The sequence below is a fragment of the Macrobrachium nipponense genome, chromosome 14 (assembly GCF_015104395.2).
Source record: "Macrobrachium nipponense isolate FS-2020 chromosome 14, ASM1510439v2, whole genome shotgun sequence".
Lineage (NCBI taxonomy): Eukaryota > Metazoa > Arthropoda > Malacostraca > Decapoda > Palaemonidae > Macrobrachium > Macrobrachium nipponense.
Genome location: NC_087207.1, coordinates 40261426 through 40282162, shown reverse-complemented (window position 1 = coordinate 40282162; position 20737 = coordinate 40261426). Strand labels below are relative to the sequence as shown.

At 42.5% G+C, this 20737-nt stretch overlaps 1 protein-coding gene across 3 annotated transcripts in view; it reads left to right on the top strand.

The window, feature by feature from the left end:
* Nucleotides 1–9614: 9614 nt before the first annotated feature.
* The window catches only part of LOC135226092 (brefeldin A-inhibited guanine nucleotide-exchange protein 3-like), a 75213-nt gene continuing 64090 nt past the window's right edge, over nucleotides 9615–20737 (top strand). Inside the window, exon 1 of one of the 3 annotated variants that reach the window (XM_064265547.1) lies at nucleotides 9615–9764. The gene's annotated coding sequence lies outside the window, so the exon portion shown is untranslated. Of the gene's footprint in view, nucleotides 9765–9894; nucleotides 9992–20737 lie in introns of those variants that run through there. The other 2 variants (XM_064265548.1, XM_064265549.1) reach the window with 2 other exon arrangements.

The following is a 20737-nucleotide window of genomic DNA, read 5'->3' as shown; positions in this document are numbered from 1 at the left end:
CGCATACCTCGGACAAGGCTTGAACCTCCACCCATGACAAACGTCATTACAGCAGATGGATCCCCCATGACACTGGCTGTAGGATACTTCCAGGCAACATTTCGTCTTGGCAACAAGTCTTGCTCAGCAACCATATATGTTCATGAGGATCTCCAGACTCCCCTTCTCTCCCGTGAACATCGCCGAGCCCTCGCCATAGTGTCACCAGAATTCCAGAAGCCCATCCTCAAGGTAACACATGTCAACAGATGCGCTCAGTTTCCTGCCTCCGCCATGACGTCACCCGCAGCTATTAAGGACTATTTTCTTCGGCACTTCAGCGACGTCCTCATATCCAAGAAAGATCTACAAACCCAGCCACTAAAGAAAATGGCAGGCCCTCCAATGAGGATTAACCTGAAACCTGGTGCTACACCATTCGCTGTACATACAACCATGCCCATTCAGTTTGCTCTCAGAGATCAAGTGAAAGAAGAACTTGACTCCTTGGTGCAACAAGGAATCATCAGACCAGCAGGCAATGAACCCTCTGAATGGTGTCATCCCATGGTCTTGGTACCCAAGGACAAAGGTGTGCACATCACTGTGGATCACACCCATCTAAATTCTCAGGTAGCCCACCCTACACACCCATCGCTAATGCCCCATGATGCCGTCCGCAACATCTCTCCTAATGTGAAGTACTTCACCACAGTGGATGCCCTGCATGGATATTGGCAAATGGAGTTGGCAGAAGAGGACCGTCACCTGACTACATTTATAACTCCATATGGAAGATTGCAGCACTGTCGCGGCCCGATGGGATTTTCAGCAACAAGTGATGCATACTGCCTCCATGGAGATATGGCACTAGAAGGTGTTCCCAACTGTGTGAAGGTTGTAGATGACATCCTCCTTTCTGACGAGGATCTCCCTTCCCACCTACAACACGTGCACCAAATGCTGACCAGGTGCCATCAATATGGCATCACCCTCAACAAGGAGAAATTCACTGTAGCCGCCCCTAAAGTTAACTTTTGCGGTTATGTCTTATCATCCGATGGTATTGCAGCAGACCCCGACAAGGTATCAGCTATACGTGACTTCCCTACACCATCCAATGTCATAGACATCAGGTCATTTATGGGTCTTGTCAATCAACTTGCCGATTTCACTCCAGACATCGCAGCAGCAGCACAGCCCCTACGCCCACTTATGAGCCCCAAACACTCATTCGTCTGGACGCCCGACCATGAGCGAGCATTTTAGAAAGTCAAGACAGCTCTGACTTCACCACCTGTCCAAGCATCCTTCAATCCTGCCTCGCCTGTGATTCTACAAACAGATGCCTCACGCCTATGTGGTCTCGGCTATGCCCTACTTCTAGATAATGGCCGAGGACAGATGCGTCTCATCTAGTGTGGCTCTCGTTTCCTTACGGATACAGAGACTTGCTACGCCACCATAGAGCTGGAGCTACTTGCAGTCACTTGGGCTATAGCTAAGTGCCACCTATACTTGTCTGGACTTCAACATTTCACCTTAATGACTGACCATCGTCCCTTGATACCAATTCTCAATCACTACACTTTGGATGCTATTGAGAATCCACGCCTTCAACGCCTCAGGATGAAAGTGGCCTCCTACATCTTCACTGCAGTATGGCGTGCAGGGAAACAACTTTGCATACCAGACGCCCTGTCTCGTTCCCCAACCAGTTGCCCCACACCTGAAGATGAAGAAGAGTACACTACTTCGACTGCACATGTCAGGCGTATCATTGCCAGCACCGCCACTTCCACTGATGACCAGGCAACAGGACCCATCATCGAAGAAGATAAGTCCCTACAAGAAATCCGCATGGCTGCATCTCAGGATCAAGATTACAGTCGTCTCATTCACTACGTCTCTAACGGCTTTCCTACCAACCGCTACGATCTCTACGCTTCCGCCCTCCCATATTGGAAGCTGCGGGACAACCTTTACGCAGGTGGAGAGTTAGTATTGTATGGACCCCGGATTGTCATCCCTGCAGCCCTCTGTAGACACACCTTGGATCGACTCCACGACAGCCACTGAGGGATTGAAGCTATTCGACGTCGTGCAAGGCAGACAGTATTCTGGCCAGGCATCAATGCAGATATCAAGAGAAAAGTAGAAAGCTGTGAGGCCTGCCAACAGCTTCTCCCTAGTTAGCAACAAGAACCTTACATGTGTGACGACTATCCATCCCGACCCTTTGAAAGTGTGTCAGCTGACTTCTTCCATGTAGCAGGGAAATCCTTCCTTGTTATTGCTTATAGACTTTCAGGCTGACCTGTGGTTGTTCCCTGTGGACGTGACCCAGCTGCAGCCAGAGTTACAAGAAAGTTCTGTGCTTTCTTCCGCGAGGTTGGTGTTCCACTCCACTTACGAACTGATGGAGGACCCCAATTTTCCAGCCATGACTTCAAGCAATTTGCTGACCGCTGGGGAGTTCATCACATCATCACTTCTCCACATTACCCTCAGGCTAATGGACATGCAGAAGCTGGAGTGAAAGCTGTTAAACACCTTATCATCAAGACTGCCCCATCTGGGAACATAGATTGTGAAGCCTTTGATAAAGGACTGCTGGAGCTTCGGAATACACCGAACCCCGCTGGACACTCCCCTGCGCAGATTCTCTATGGCCATCCTCTCCGCACTAGTGTTCCGGCTCACCCCAGATCATTCACAGAGGAGTGGCAAACTAAGACTGAAGATTACGACCGTCGTACTGCTGCCCAAACCGACCAGGCCATGAGCCTCTACAATTCTCATGCCCGCCCTCTACCCAAGCTCACCATCGGCCAACAAGTTAGGATACAGGACGCAATGACGCTTCGGTGGGACAAGGTCGGCATCGTGATGGGCCGCTGAATGTCAAGAAAGTACGAAGTACGCCTTCCAAGTAGTCGTGTTTGGTTTCGAAACCGAAGACATTTACGCCCAGTGGCTAATATGAGTGATGACACCTCTCCCCAAGTCCCTGTGTCCCCTTGCTCTGGCCAGGAAAGAGAACCATCATTTGAACCCTCCAATGTCCCTCGTCATTCACCTCGACTAGCTCAGAGGAATTAATGTTCCGCTCGAGACACTGCTACGAGCGTAAAGGGGGAGGGAGGTGTATAGATATCTAATGTCATGCTGTATAATACTTACATTATGTACAGTTTATGAACATTAATGTATATTTGCTTTATTATTATTTTGTAGAAGAATGATATTTATGTTTCCATTTATATTTCCTATTGCACGTACTGTGAGACCACTATTTCATTATGCATCGTGGCAACAATGTAATTAGATGTGTCAACACTGCTTTTTTTTCCCGCCTTGTGTATAATCAGTCACTGTTCAGTGGTCATTGTAGTGACAAGCATGGACCTGCTTCCCACTGCTATCATGTTGATGTCCGTATATCTTCATCATACAAGGATTTTAAAGAATCTACGGGTTTAATTTGTCACCCTTCATTCCAGTTCTCGCATGGATGTAAGTGGCAGATCCCACACACATACCTACACATCTGTTAGGTTAACTATTAGTAATATTAAGAGTATTAGGATATCTCCTATCTATCTATATATATATACATATATTACGTATAAACATACATATATATATATATATATATATATATATATATATATATATATATAATATATATATATATATATATATAATATATATATTATATATATATATATAGTATATATATATATATATACCATATATATATAGATATATATATATACTATATATATTAATATATATATATATATATATATATATATATATATATATATATATATATATATATATATATATATACATATATATTATATATATATATATATATATTATAGGGTAAGGATTACTAACATTGTAAGGGATATCATTGTTTACTATTATCCTTGTAAATTTATATACTGTAATAGATTATTAAGGAAGGTATTTGTGTTTGTTTCAGACTGTAGTAGTGGTTTAAGTTGAGTAAAGCTTAGAAGCAGCAGCCAAGTGTTTTATTGTCACCACAATTTACTCAACTTAATCACAACCATGGAGAGGGTGCTGAAACCTGCTTGTCTGGATGTCGACCCAAGTTCCCCAACAGTGGCAAAGGAGTGGCGACATTGGCACAGGACCTTTGTGAACTTCATCAAGGGTGTGGTGAGAATGCATATAACAAATCCAGTACACTTGTAAATTACATGTCTCATACAGTGTTTGAGTACATTGAAGAGTGTACAGACTTTGATTCAGCTATAACTATACTAGAAAGGCATTTACTTACTTGCAACAAGGCAACAGAAGCCAAGTGAATCATTTGATGAATTCTTGAGAGAATGCAGGAAGTTAAGTAAAGACTGTAATCTAAAAGCTGTCAGTGCTGATCAATATCATGAAGAATTAATTCGGAATGCCTTCATCAACAGTCTTTCTTCAGCTCACATACGCCAACACCTTCTAAAGAACAACATTCTAGACTTACAATGTGCCTGCAATCAAGCTTATTCCTTGGACCTTGCAAAAAGAATGCTGAAGCCTACGTTTCTCTGACTGCACACACTGCTGTTACTGTTACCCCTCAGATTCCAAAAACATCACAAGTTCTTCACTCTACTGCAGTGGTAAACCTTAAGTCTTCTGAACAGGATGCCATGCAAAGTTCACCCGATGCTTCTGAGAAGTCGGCAGTTGCTGTTACCAACAATGCACGAAAGAAATGCTACTTTTGCGGAGGACCATTCACACTAGAAGTACAGGCCCTGCGCATGAAGCTACCTGCCATAGATGTTCTAGGAAGGGACATTTTGCTCATGATTTTCCAATCTAAATTGACAAAAGCGTCCCTAGCAACAGTGTTTAATTCTCATATTATGACTACAGTGGCAAGTGTTCCTCATGGACTTTCACAGGCTGCTACTGTAGTAACAGTTAAAGGCAGGAAGTTGAGTGCCCAAATAGATTCATGTAGTACTGAGAGTCATATAAGTGAGAAAGTTTCTCAAGAATTAGAACTGAAAGTGTATCCAAGTAGTAAGGGGATTAGTATGGCTCAAAAATCTTTAAATACTAGTTCTCCCTGATATGTTGTGGCCGACCTAATGCTTGGACACAATTATCAATCTTATCCTGACACACATTTTGGTGTACTGAGGGACCTGTGTGCAGACCTCTGTGCAGACATAATTTCAGAGACAGCATCTAAGTGTAACATTTGAATTTTGCAGTCATAAATCTTGGTTAACTTTGAAAAGCAGTAATAACTATTGTGTTCTTACAGCTGCAGCACCTAATTGCAGACCAATTTCTACCAAATCCAGACGTTACAGTAATGATGATCAAGACTTTATAGGAAAGGAAGTAAACAGGCTACTCCATGAGGGCATAATATAACCGAGTTTATCACTCCATGGCGAGCCCAAGTTGTTGTTGTGAAAAACCCAAGTGATCAGCATAAGAAGAGGATGTGTGTTGACTATTCGCAGATGATTAACCAGTATCCTGAGCTGAATGCATACCCATTACCAAGGACTGGTGACATGGTGAATAATCTTGCTAAGTACCACATGTTCTCTACATTTGACTTGAAAAGTGCTTATCATCAGATACCAATTAAAGAGTCAGACAGGAAGTACAACGCTTTTGAGGTAAATGGTAGTCTGTATCAATTCTGCAGGATTCCTTTCGGAGTAATGAATGGAGTAGCTGCTTTCCAGCGAGCAATGGACAAATTAGTAAAGGAAGAAGGCTTGCAGGGTGCTTTTCTTTATCTTGACAATATCACAATTGCTGGAACTACACAAGAAGAGCATAATTGTAATGTAAATCATTTTCTAAAGATTGTGGAACGAAGCCAGCTAACTCTAAATGAATCCAAAACTATCAAATCAGTGCACTCCATAAAAGTTCTAGGTTACTGTGTGGGGAATGGACATATACACCCAGATCCTGAGAGACTTCGTCCACTGCAGGAACTATCGCCTCCAACAGATCTGGGATCCCTAAGGAGAACTCTAGGTATGTTTGCTTATTATGCCAAATGGATTCAAGATTTTTCAAATGAAATTCAGCCCTTTGCAGCTACAAAAAATTCCTCTAGATGCAAAAGCTCTAAGTGCCTTTAACCAACTCAAAAAGGAACTTGAAGATGCCACCCTTTATTCAGTTGATGAAAACTTGCCATTTGAAGTTGAGTGTGATGCATCTGATGTCGCTGTCTCTGCAGTTCTAAACCAGGGTGGTAGACCTGTTGCCTTTATGTCCAGAACACTGCAAGGGAGTGAACTTCACTACCACATTGTTGAGAAAGAGGCTATTGCTATCATAGAAGCTGCACGTCAATGGAGTGACTACCTGGCCTGGCATCTTTTTACTATAATAACTGGTCAGCAGGCTGTAGCATTCTTGTTTGACAATAGAAAGCGTACTAAGATAAAGAATAACAAGATACATGAGTGGAGGGTGGAACTTGCAGCTTACAGCTATACAATACACTATCGCCCAGGGAAGGAGAATGTAGTTCCTGATGCTCTTTCCCCCTGAGCCTCTTGCAGCTCAATCTTCTATACTTCTACACTTACTGACCTTCAAAATGGCCTTTGTCAACCTGGAGTTACCCGACTGTTGCACTTTGTAAAATCAAAGAACCTTCCTCTTTCTACACAAGATGTCAAAGGGGCCTGTGCTTCTTGTAGGGTTTGTGCAGAGTTAAAGCCTCAGTACTGCCAGCCTCCAGCAGGTACTTTTATAAAGGCCACACAACCAATGGAGAGAATCAGAATAGACTTCAAGGTACCTCTACCTACTGCTTCACGTAATCCATACACGCTTACAGCTGTTGACGAGTATTCAAAGTTTCCATTTGCTTTTGCATATCCTAACATGAGTACCAAGACTACAATTAGTAATGCCTGGAACTGATATTTAGCTTGTGTGGGATGCCAGGTTATATTCACTCTGACCAAGGTACATCTTTTATTTCCAAAGACCTTAAGGCATATCTTTCACAAAAAGGGGTGGTGACAAGCCGTACAACTCCATATCACCTAACAGGGAATGGCCAGGTAGAGAGATTCAATGGCATCATATGAAAGGCAGTCAAGCTAGCTCTCAGGTCCCGGAACTTGCCTGATATTCAATGGGAACTAGTACTTCCAGAAGCACTACATTCTTTAAAGTTGCTGCTGTGTACATCTACGAATACCACCCCTCATGGGCGGTTCTTTATGTTCCAGCGTCATTCCAGTCATGGAAGTTCCTTACCTTCATGGCTAATGGTTCCTGGACCCGTATTGTTGAGAGGGTTTGTACGACAGAAAAATGAGCCATTGGTAGATGAGGTCGAGCTTGTGAATAGTAATCCAACTTATGCCAATAATAAGGTACCCTGATGGGAGAGAATCTACCGAGTCTGTTCGTGACCTAGCTCCTTGTCCTGAAGGTCATCTCTTCATTATCAATCAACCGAAGGAACGAGTAGTGTACATCTTGACACAGCTAAAGAACCTACAATCAGGGCTCCATCAGAACCAGTGTCACAGGAGGCGACTGTAGCAGATTCAACTCACCAAGAACAAATGAACAATGATCTTGGGCCTGAACTGAGATCTACTCGTGCTTCTAGACCATCTATGCCCTGTGGCTGGGACTAGACTTCATTAGTTCCTATTCTGTTTTATTCTAGGAGGGGAGAATGTGGTACTGTATTATTACTTTAGGATATTATGTTTTGCTCCTGCCTTTTCCTACTCTGTTTTGTTACCCAAGTTTGATACGAGTGTTGTCCTATCAAGAAGAAGCATTAGCTCACTTTGTTTACATCCATACACCATACCTACACATCTGTTAGGTAATTATGAGTAATATTAAAGGTAATAGGTTATATATATATATATATATATCTATATATATATATATATATATATATATATATATATTATAGGGTAAGGATTACTAACATTGTAAGGGATATTATCATTTACTATAATCATTGTAAATTTATGTACTGTACTACATTATCAAGGAAGGTATTTATGCTTGTTTCAGACCGTAGTAATGGTTTAAGCTGAGTAAGGCTTGGGAAGCTGCAGCAAAGTATTTCATTATCACCACAATAGCTGTTAAACATATTAGCTTAAATACGTCTTTTCTTGTGTCTAAATTTAATCTTTTGCATTTTATCACCATTGCGCACTGAGATATTTATTTATTTAATTACTTCGATTGCAATATTGACTACAGTCAGCAAGAAAAATAAAGTTGCATCAAGAATTTAAAGTGTCTACAAACACTATTTCATAAAGAAACTTTCTTGTCTGATGCACGTATAAGAGCAAATTCACTCCTCATAAAACATACCTACTTAAACTTATCACCCATTTTTTTTTATGTATATCCAGACTTTACTTTGTATATTATAACTACAACAGCTCCCTCATTACCATGATAATGTATATTAACAAATATCCATACACTCCCAGTACTAGTCTCCCATATGTAGTACACATCGTTACACGCTGCCACATCCAGACACACATATTCATCGTTGCAGAGGTAGTACCCACATCCCTGTGAACCCAAAACCACACACGACACACCTTTTACCCACATATTTAAAACGCCATCTTCAGTAAGTTTCATCATGCAATTTTTACCATTTTTTTTCTGAAAATGTCTCTGATAAACAATACATTTTCTATGTGTCTATCATCTATCTATCTCTGTGTGTGCATTATGTATGTATGTACACACACACACACACACACACACACACACACACACACACACACATATATATATATATATATATATTATATATATATATATATATATATATATATATATATATATATATATACCAATTCCCCTTGTGCCATTTTTTAATGACGACTTCTGGACCGTTTTGATACCTTACAAAATGCACTGGGTAGTATTACACACGTTGAAAAAACTTCAGCAATTAAATCACTTGGCTTAACGTCTAAATCAACTGAGAAGAAATCTTGCAGTAACAAAAATATTGGAGGAACTTTGATTTCGTGACAATTAGCTTAATCAGTAAAATAATATTGCCCATAAATTATTTTAAAAATTGAAAATTTTATCTTAGATATACCATATAAAACATAAATTAATCCTAAGAAGTGATAAGACTTCGCATAACAAGGTAGCGGTTAAGGAAACCATAAGCTTTGTCAGAGTAATAGTCAGACAAACAAAAATTAGCTCCTCAGACGCCTCACATATGGCTGAAATGAAGTGCGCAATTTTCTCGTTGCATGTTTAACCAAAGGCAATCTGTTCACCTTTAATATGTACAAATCGCATCTGTTCCATATCACTAACAAGCTATTTTTTAACGTATAGTTATTCTGAAGACAAAAATTATTCATGTCGTTGCTAATAAATTAGTATGAGGAATTGGCAAGTAAATAGAGTAGGATTTTTTGTTTCAGCAGCGCGAACTCCGAGCTGTCAATAATACGGTAGCTATTCAATGGTGACAAGATTTCTTACTAAACCGCATATGCATACGTGTTTGCGTTTTGTCAGCTATTCAAAATTGTGTTATTTCTGAAAATAGATCATTATATTATGAATCATATACAAAACTTATTTGTAGCCTAAATATTGTTTAAATGCTCAAAATCTGTAGAATATCCCGTGTCCTCCGAAGTTTTACTTAATTCAAATGTCAAACAGCATTGCGTATTCTCAGTAACATCTGGTAGCAAAGCCTTGAAACAAATTCTCAGGTAAGGTTATATATTCATTTGTATTATTATATATTAAAAATCGTTTTAGTGGGTTTTCAGTTGCTGCAGTAATTTCCTATCCGGCGATTTTAAGTTGACATCTAAATCAGTAAGTGTCACTTGAACGTAAGCAAACCAGCCTCTAGGTGATGACCCTAAGGATTTTACCAAGGAGTAGAGGAGTCTGTCCTGCTGGTTTTGTGATTAAGGCTGCAGCTAGTTATAAGGTAAAGGATATGTTATGACGAAAGATTTTCTCGTAAGAATGTCAGGCCTACTTTTTTTCAATTAAGTACTTACTAGCCTAGTGTTGGCTATTTTATCTTCGCATTCTACCTACCTACCTACTAGGTAGTACCTAGGACTACCTACTTAGGTAGTCCCAAGGGGGAAAGCACTGAGGGGAAACTTTGGGTTCTAGGTAGGCAAGCAACAGTGAAATAAACGAGTTAATGTGAATTTCATAGATTTGTCTCCAATTTCTCCACATGGAAATCATTAACCGTTTAGTATTACTTTGTAGGGGAAACTGTAGGGAAACAACCGACTGGGCTAGCTGATCCAGTTTTCACTGCGTATGGATCCACCCTCTGAAAAAGTACTTTAACACATCCTGACACCGGAGATGGGCACCAGTCACGAGTCATTGGTGATGAGAGCAACTGCTCGAGACCTCTACTATCCTTTCGAAGTAAGTATTTTCTCCAAAGTTAGAAATTAAGGCCATATTTTAAGATTAAACAGAGGTTAATGAAAGTCCAGCCATGCGCAGTGTAAACATACCTGCATGACACTTTCAAAATTTTTACCTATAACACCAACAATTTAGAAGATTGACGCCATCTCGATGTTTGCGGAGTCGCCTGTGTCAATAAACTTTCTATTCCTTGTGCTAAATCTGCACACCACATGTACCCATAGATGCTGGGGCACTTTCTTCACAACAATCGTCATTAATTACACCAACGGTGGCTTTTCCAAGGAAACTACGATGTTTTGGTAGAAGAAGAAGAAGTGTGCACTAGATAATTATTTAAATAAATAGTTAAATGGCAGTATAAGGTCATGAATTGCATAAATTTCTTACATATTCATAATTATTAAATGAAAATATTCGTTGTTGGAAAGGTAAATAGATTCCTGACTAAAAATATCAGCAGTTTGTTGTGAACAGTACTTACTACGTTGTTCGCGTTCTTCTATTGTTTATCAGTGTTGCCAATTGGTATGTGTTTACCCTCCAAACTGGGTATAAGACTTACACAAAACCGGGGAAATAAGTGAAATTAGCATATCTATTTGTAGTATATATAAATATTAGAGAAATTTAATCATTATTGCATTATTATGGCAACTAGAATTCATGGAAAAAGTTTGTAAATGCATCGGCATATGTGTGACACTCCACTAAATTGGCAACGATGAGTCATTTTGCCGTCGTCTGCTCGTATCTACTTTAGAAATATCTGTAATTTTTCGGGGTTACTAATTTGGTTGCAAAAAAGGGATAATAGACATGAATTAAAAAAACATTTTGAAGTAACAAAGTAAAGTTAAACTAAATAATGAGTAAAGTAAACAATTGCCTGCAACTGTGTTTGTGGAGTGAGCGCTTAGGAACCAGGAACCGCAATGTAGTTCAAGTGCAATTTGGAGTGAATTAAGACCAAAACATGTATAATTATAATCAAATAAGCACTGTGGAGTTTCAGTTGTGATGGCAGTTAGGATAAAACCACAGATTACAAGGTAAAAATGAATTTCAGTTCAAACCATGACCCCAGGAATAAGAAGTGTCATACTTTCACTAATATAGGCAGCAAAATGTTTTATTGTGCTGATTACAACTGCAATCTTGAGTAAGATCAATAAACGTTACATATATATGCTAACATTGTTCAAATGAGGGCTGAGAAGGCTGGGAAAGATGTTGAATCCTTTGCGGTTACAAACGGCACCTCAGTCGGTGGACACCATATTGGATTTAAAAACTGCCTTGAAAACATATTTTACGAAGATCTCACATGCCTATTTTAGTATGTATGGCGCTGTCATATATCACATTACATTGACGAAACTTCAATCTTTTTAATGGTATGCTTAAGGATGTAATTGTATTATTGTTTCATCAATTAAATATCTTGTGAATAAGGCTGATCCACGTGATGACGATGGATCCACTGCAGTGTATCCCCCTAGTTAGGCTTATTCTACTGGCAAACTAGGCTAGTGTTAAATGCATAATGATAGCTTTGTCCTGTATACAAAAAAATATAGAATATGACTGATCATCATAAGTGTAAGTTTGGAAACAGGAACTGCTGTATGTTATATTTGGAGAAAAAATATGGCTCATTTTATTTTGGGCAGTAAGGAAAAAAGTTCAAACTGAGCATACTCAAAAGAGTACATTAGGTATGAGAGTATATTTAAAACCTGGCAGACATGCATCTTGATAGGTTTTCTTGTTATCAAATTACTGTAGTTGCTTCATCTCTAATATTGTTGGCCTCTAGGCTAGGCCAGAGAAGAGAAATGTAAATATTTGTTACATCTTAGCAAACAGCTAGACTACCTATAGGCTAGAGTACAAGTGCAACTGTACTATAGTTTTTCATAGGTGTAGCCACAATTTATTATAGTAGAGAATGAATTTAATGTTTATACTATATGTCAGTTTTGAGTATTGAGGGGCTGCAGTGGGAAACTAGGGTTTTAGGTGAGGGGAAACAAATTCAAGAGAAAAATAGGGATCTACTATAACTTAACCTTGTGCACTGGCCCTTACCTGACATGGGAGGGTAATCTTTGCCCTTCTGGAGCCCTCCACACCAAACCTGATCTGTGGGACATAAATTATGTGAAATGATGATGCATGGTAAATTAACCCTCCTAACCTTACATATAGCCTAGGCTAACAGGCCTTTCCTGACAAGGGTCCTGAGGGTATTGTCCTACTTACAAGTGGGGTTAGGTTCCTAAAACCTCGTCATTTGTTGGAAAATTCGTGTCCCAAATCTAGCCTATTCAGTACCATCCATAAATATATGGTAGCTTAGCCTACACTATGTAATATATTCTATACATATTATATGGTATAGTAATTATTAATATCAGCTAATTCTGAAGGTACAATACAGATTGACTTTGATATGTCAGTACAAAAAGAAATTTAATAACAAACAAGAATCATGTATACTGTAATGGGTAAGTACCAAGATTCGATCCGTCGTTGGCTTACTTGAACAGTTAGGCTGTTGAATGGCTAAGTATTACTAAACATCAGCAAATTTGAGTTTTAATACTTGAGTATTATGCAATTGTGGAAGACCTAATTTTGAAGCTAAATTTGAGGGGGGTCACATAATGCACGAGGTATAAAATTAACGTATGTAATATTCACATATCGTATTATAAAATACAAAACATAACAAATATGCATCTTTTCCATGTATTCTCATATTACTCTTGCATTATGAAATATGGACATAGTGATTAGTATTTTGGTTTGGAAATTAGCAGAGTGCAATTATGCAGTAAGTTTATTTAGCCATATTTAACTCAATTCAGAGCTTCTAGTTAGTGTAAATAATTCTCTAGATGCTTTATTTATATGGGGGAAGGTTATTTTTCATTATATGAAGTGTTTTGAAATCAAGATATGACTTAAATATGTCTCCTTTGAGATAAATTTAGTTATTTCGTTAATAGATACTCACTTGATTTCATCATAATATGAGCTTTACATATTTATCTGTTATCAGTATTAAAACAATAGTAGAATTTGTTCTTTCATGTCAAGTAGTTTTGATTCTCCAATTTTATTTTCAGTTGAGTTTGATGGCTTGTCAAAATTTACGGAAGTTTCATCTATTACCGATGCACAATAATTTAGTCATTGATAGCTTGAATATTGTTTTATCAGGACCAGCTTTAGAGTCACTGGACCCTTGTCACTCAACAAAACTGTCCAGACATTTGTTTCTGACATCTCTTTAAAATCTACCTAAAGTGATACAGTGTGTTGTCATTAAACATGTTGGAGACATGGATTGCAACGTCTTTGTTAGAGTGAAACTTCTCAACAAAATTTTTAACATCACTCTACCTGGTAAACATTTCTTTAATTAATGAAATAGGCACAGTCTTCTTCCTCCTCCTCCTCCTCCTCCCCTCCTCCTCCTCCCCCTCCTCCTCCTCCCCCTCCTCGATTCCTCATTTGCCATCTGTTGCTGTCCCTGCTGAAGGTCTTGTAGCTCCTCAGCGGTTAGCTCTTCCCCGTGGGTGTCCACTAACTCTTCCACTTCCTCGCCACTCACATCAGAGCCTATGGACTTCCCCAGAGACACAATAGATTCCACAACCAGTGTAGGGTCAGCCTCCTCAAATTCTACAAAATCCTTCTTGAGGTAACACTGCCACAATTTTCTCCAAGCAGAGTTTTTTGTTTTTGTACATGAACTTTCCTGTCAGACATATACTTAGCTTACGTCTCTGACGTCACGACAGAATTCAAAACTCGCGGCTAACGCGACAGGTAGGTCAGGTGATCTACCTTACCCGCCGCTGGGAAGCGGGTGTAAGAAACCAACATACCTTTCTTGGCAGATTTTTTCTGTCGTCGGTGTCGACCACACCTGTTGTCGGTACCTCTTGACAGTTGGATTCTTTTCTCGTTTTCGCCCTGGATTGTTTCTACGGACTTTTGGTGAAGTTACCCGATCTTTTGGCCTGGCATTCGCGATTTGTTGGACAGTTATTGGACTTTCTTTGGATTTTTCTTGGATTCATGATGTCTGATGTTGATACTAAGAAAACCTGCTATGTTTAGAGTTTGTTGTATGACTGAGTGTAAGGTGAGGCTACCGAAAGCTGCGGTAGACCCTCACACGGTATGTTTGAAGTGTAGAGGGAATGAATGCCCTTTAACCTAATCCTTGTAATGAATGTGAAAAGCTGAATGAGGATGAATGGAAGTCTTTGTCTTCCTACTTGAGGAAGCTTGAAAAGGATAAAGTTAGGAAAGCTTCTTCCAGGAGCAGTAGTAGATCTCGTATTAGCGAGTTGGATATAGATAATCCTATTTTAGAAGAGCTCCTTTGTCAGTTTCAGCTCCTGCTCCCTGCACCGAAGCCGAAGATGCGCCTTCGGAAGTGGCCTCCATGAAAGCCACCATTCGCAGTATGGAGAGGAAAATCAAACAATTAGAAGGTAAGAGTGATTCCAATAGTGATTTGTGCAGTGAACCCAGTGCAGTGGAGGGTGCGTCTGATCGGCTCCCTAATGCTTCCAGGCCTAGACCTCTTCCAGACTCCCAGTCCCAGTGGAGGAGGAAAGTCGAAAGCAGCAGGAAGGTTAGGGAGCATCCCCAACGGTCAGGCGTCCCCTCGTAGCTCCTGTTGATCGTTCCCAGGCTACCTTGGATCGCTCCAAGAGAGAAGTTTTGCGCCAATGCTTCTCGTCTTCGCCTTCGCCTTCTCCTAAACGAGGATGGAGCTCTTCGGAAGCCTCGCGCCCTTCGAAGAGAGCCTGGAACGCTCCCTGCGCCCGTCCTTCCAGCCCTGAAGTTTTTTCGGAAGAGCCTGAGGTGGAAGCGAAGAAGCGTAAGAGATCTCAGGAGTATCGTTCCCCGAGCGAGATCGAGCATCGTCACCTGTTCACGAGTTTGTGAATTCTCCTGCAAGGTGTTGGCTACCTTCAGGCGCAGATTTCGGCTCTGGCTGGCTCTCTTTGCGTGTCTTCTAGTCGTAGGAAGGACGTCTCGCTTCCTAAATAAAGAAGTCCAGGCTCCCCTCTCCTGACTCTCGCTATTCGACGGAAGCGGCGCGCTCACCTGTGCGTTCGGATTCTCGCAGGAGACTTTCTGCTTCGGACAAGATCACATCTGCGTCCAAGCGCCATTCGCCTGACAGACAGGTTTCTCCTTCGGACAAGGAGCAAACTGCGCGTAGGAGATCTTCACCCTACAGACGCTCTTCTCGAGACAGGATCGCTCCCCTTGACAGGCGCCCAAGAGCCTAGTAGGCGCTACTCGCCTCGTAGCCGCTCCTCGTCTCGCCTCCACTCTACGGTTGACAAGCGCCCTAAATCGGACAGGCGCCCTTCACTGGACAGGCGTCAAGAGCTTGTTAGGCGCGTTTCTCCTGGCAGGCGCTCTTCTCCTGACTTTCACTCGCCTCGAGTCAGGCGCCGAGAGCCTAGCAGGCGCTTCTCCCCTTGTAGGCGCTCACCTAGTAGGCGCTCGTCGCCAGAGATCCTCTCGCCTCGGTTCAGGCGCCAAGAGCCTGATAGGCGCTTCTCGTATGGCAGGCGCTGTTCGCCTGGTAGCCGCTCTCCTTTGGATAGGCGCCAAGAGCCTGATAGAAGTTCTTCTTCAAACAGGCGCTCTGCGCCTGACAGCCGACTTACTCCTGTTAGGCTCCAAGAATCTGGGAAACGCACTCCTCCAGACAAGAAGGATGTTGCAAGTAGACACTTTTCTGAAGCTTTGTCTCCAAGACGTATACGTCTTACTTCCTCTAGAGACTCTTTTAAGAATAGTCGTGCCTCTAAGGATCATGAGGGCTCTTCAGCTCAGGAAGAACAGGACCCCTCAGAAGAAGAAGGACCAAAAGACTCCTCTGTTTCCTCCTATAAGAGGCTGACAGAGTTACTCCTGCAAGAGTTTGGAGATATCCTTTCTCCTGTGGCCTCCTTCTCCTCTTTCGTTATTCTCCACTTCTTCGAAGACGTCGAAGGTTTCGTCTTGTGTAAGGATGAAACCTACTGTTTCCATGAAGAAGGCACTTAGAGGTTTTGGGGAATGGCTCCTTTCTAAGGAAGAGAAAGGGAAGACGGTTTTTTCTTTCCCTCCGTCTAAACTGACTGGCAGATTGGGATTCTGGTACGAATCGGGAGAACCTTTAGGCCTCGCTCTTCCTTCGTCTGCGGACTCGGACTTCTCTTCATTGGTGGATTCTGCTCGTCGTTTTTCCGCCCTCTTGTCCCGTCCAAGACTACGTGGGGAATGAACGAACTTGACCACCTACTGAAGGGAATGTTCCGAGTCCTGGAAGTTTTCAACTTCCTAGATTGGTCTTTAGGTGTTCTGGCTAATAAGACCCAGACCCCAGATTCTCTGTCTCCTGAAGATCTTAACTGCGTCCTCACTTGCATGGATAAAGCAGTGAGAGACGGATCGAGTGAAGTCTCCTCACTGTTTGGAGCTGGAGTGATTAAGAAACGGTCTGTCTACTGTTCGTTTCTCACGAAGGCAGTTTCACATGCGCAAAGGGCCTCGCTTATGTATGCTCAACTCTCTCCTCTTCTGTTCCCCAAGAAGATTATTCAAGATGTCTCGAGTGCCCTTTCAGCTAAGGCTACTCAGGACATGTTAGCCCAGGCAGCCAGGAAACCTCGCTCTGTCTTCCAACCCAAGGCCAAGAAAGAGACTCCTCTGAGACAGGAGCCCTTTCGAGGAGGACCCGCTGTCAGAGGTTCTGCAACAGAGGGACTAGACCTTTTAAGAGAGGTAAAACCTTCTCTAGGTCAGTCAGAGGGGAAGAAATAGCGATCAAGGACTCCAGACATCAGTGGTGCCAGACTACTGAAATTTGCCGACGTCTGGGCCCACAAAGGGGCAGACATTGGTCCCTATCGATTGTCAGCAAAGGATACCTCATTCCCTTCTCGTCAAGACCACCATTGACTACAACTCCGAGGGAGTTGGTAGCCAGTACAAGGATCCCATCATGAATCAAGCCCTTTCTCTAGCAGTAGATCTCATGCTAGAGAAGGAGGCTATAGAACTAGTGAAAGATCCCCGCTCTGCGGGCTTTTACAACAGACTATTCCTAGTTCCGAAGAACTCAGGAGGATGGAGACCGGTGTTGGATGTAAGCGCCTGAACGTCTTTGTGGAAAAGAGGAAGTTCGCCATGGAGACAACTTCCTCAGTGTTAGCGGCTCTTCGTCCAGGGGACTGGATGGTGTCTCTAGACCTTCAGGACGCTTACTTTCATGTGCCGATCCATCCTTCTTCACGGAAGTATCTACGATTCATGATGGGAGGAAACATCTTCCAATTCAAGGCCTTGTGCTTCGGCCTATCGACTGCACCCCAAGTCTTCACGGGGTTAATGAAAAACGTGGCGCAGTGGCTACATTTGGAGGAGTGAGGGTGTCGCTTTATCTCGACGACTGGCTTATCAGAGCAGAGTCTCAAGAAAGATGTCTGGAGGACCTTCAAAAGACCCTTACATTGGCAAGTTCTCTGGGCTTCTGGTGAACTTCCAGAAGTCTCAATTAATCCCCAGTCAAGAGCGGATCTATCTGGGGATTCGGATAGCTTCTCTGGCTTTTCGGGCTTTTCCGTCGCCAGAGAGGATAGCTCGTTGCTACGAGAAAATAACGACCTTCCTAGAGAAAGATGCATGCACAGCGAGGGAGTGGATGAGTCTGCTGGGGACACTCTCCTCGTTGGAGCAATTCGTTTCTCTAGGAAGGTTGCATCTCAGGGCCTCTACAGTTCTTCCTATACCAGAACTGGAGGCGTCTCTCACTAGATCTGGAGTTCTCCTTCAAGATCTCAAGGGCGGGGAATCAAGAGAGACCCTCGGTGTGGAAAAACCCACCCACTTCGTTTTGTGGAAGGAATGTCTCTTTACATGCCGAACCCCAGCCATGTGTTGTTTTCCGGACGCATCGGAAGCAGGTTGGGGAGCGACGCTCGGGGACAAGAGAAGTGTCAGGCACCTGGAAGGGGGATCAAGGTGTCCTGGCACATCAAACAAGAAAGAGTTGATGCAGTTTTTTTGGATGGCATTGAAAGCCTTCGAGCCCCCACGTCCGAAATGCAGTAGTGCAGGTCAATTCGGACCACACAACAGCTTGGCGTACATCAAAAAACAGGGGGGGACGCACTCCTTCTCCCTGTACGAAACAGCAAGGGATCTTCTGCTGTGGTCTCAAACAAGGAAGATCAGTCTTCTCACCAGATTCGTACAGGGAGAAAGGAACGTCAGGGCCGATCTCCTGAGCAGGAAGAATCAACTCCTGCCTTCCGAGTGGACCCTCCACTCAGAGGTATGCCAAGACCTGTGGAGAAGATGGGGCAGACCTCACATCGATCTCTTTGCAACAGCAAAGAACGCAAGGATCGAAACTTTACTGCTCCCCGATCTCAGACCCAGGAGCAGTATCAGTGGATGCGTTTCTCCTAGATTGGACAGGTCTAGACGTCTACGTCCTTTCCCCCCTTCAAAGTACTGGGACAAACCCTCAAGAAATTTGCTATCTCGGAGATGACAAGAATGACGCTAGTAGCTCCGTTCTGGCCTCGCCCAAGATTGGTTCACAGAGTACTGGAATGGTTGGTGGACTTTCCAAGAGCACTTCCACAAAGACAAGATTTGCTCAAACAACCTCACTTCGACAGGTATCACAGATACCTCCCCGCTCTCAATCTGACTGGCTTTCGACTGTCAAAAGTCTGGTCAGAGCGAAGGGGTTTTCGACAAAAGCTGCTAAGGCTATCGCCTCAGCTAGAAGACCTTCGACCATTAAAGTCTACCAGTCGAAGTGGACGTCTTTCGCCGGTGGTGCAGGAACCAGAAGTTTTCCTCTTCCAGTACCTCTGTGACTCAGATAGCAGATTTCCTAGTTTTCCTCAGAGAAAAAATGCGGTTTGGCAGTATCTACTATCAAAGGATACCGAAGCATGCTGGCTGCGTTGTTCAGACATAGGAATTTAAGATCTTTCGAATAACAAAGATCTCATGATCTATTAAGATCTTTTGAATCTTCCAAGAAAACTTCGAACGAAGTTCCAAGTTGGAATCTGGATGTGTTCTTCGTTTCCTGAGGTCCGCTAGGTTTGAACCACCACATTTAGCCTCCTTCAAAGATCTCACGAGGAAAGCTCTCTTTCTCATGGCTTTAGCAATCTGCTAAAAGGGTTAGTGAGATTAATGCCCTAGAAGGAAGGGTAGGTTTCAAAGGAGATTCCGTGGTTTGTTCCTTCCTTCCTTCGTTTTTTAGCAAAAAATGAGAACCCCTCAAATCCTTGGCCAAGGAACTTTGAGGTTCGTGGTTTATCTGCCCTAGTAGGGGAAGAACCTGAAAGAACTCTTTGCCCTGTTAGGAGTTTAAAATACTACCTTCAGAAGAAGAAAACCCTTAAGGGCATTGAGGACAGACTATGGTGCTCTGTAAAGGACCCCAGCAGGCCATTGTCGAAAAATAAAAAAGCGCTTTCTTCTTCATTAGAAGTGTTGTGAAAGAAGCACATAGATCTTGTAATGAAGAACATTTCAAGCTCCTAAAAGTCAAGGCTCAATGAAGTGAGAGCAATTGCCACTTCCTTGGCTTTAAGAAGAATATGTCTCTTCAGAATCTGATGAAAACTACATTCTGGAGATGTAATTCAGTATTCGCCAACCACTACCTAAAAGACGTCAGTATTACGTATGACGAGTGCTTCGCGTTAGGCCCGTACGTATCGGCGGATTCGGTGCTGGGGCAGGGAGCTGGACATATCCTTAGTAGTTTTGTTCCGATACGTAATACAAACCCATCGGTCCTTTAACAATAGGAAGGTAACTAGCGGTCAGCTGGGACGGTCGTAAGCTTCGAACAAGGGGAGAACGGTAGTTAACTGCTTGTCCGATCGCGCGCGCGCCCGCGCGCCCGAGAGGTGAAGAATCACTTTTGCTTTCGGCCGCGGGTGTGAAGGACGTGTTCGTCATCGCTCTCTGCCCGCTTCATCGTCGTATGCTTTTGTTATTTATATTGTGTTTTCTACTAATGGTTTGGTTTGACTTGAAATGAAACTGTAAGTACACTGTTTTCATTTTCATTACTTTAATTATGAATCAACATGGAGCTATCGCCGTAGAGACGGCGATTTCCGCTCTTTTCATGAATTGAACCCTTGAATTATGTCTCGGTGCCGAGGGCGGGCGCACTCACGCCGAGTCATGTATTTTGGGCGAAAGT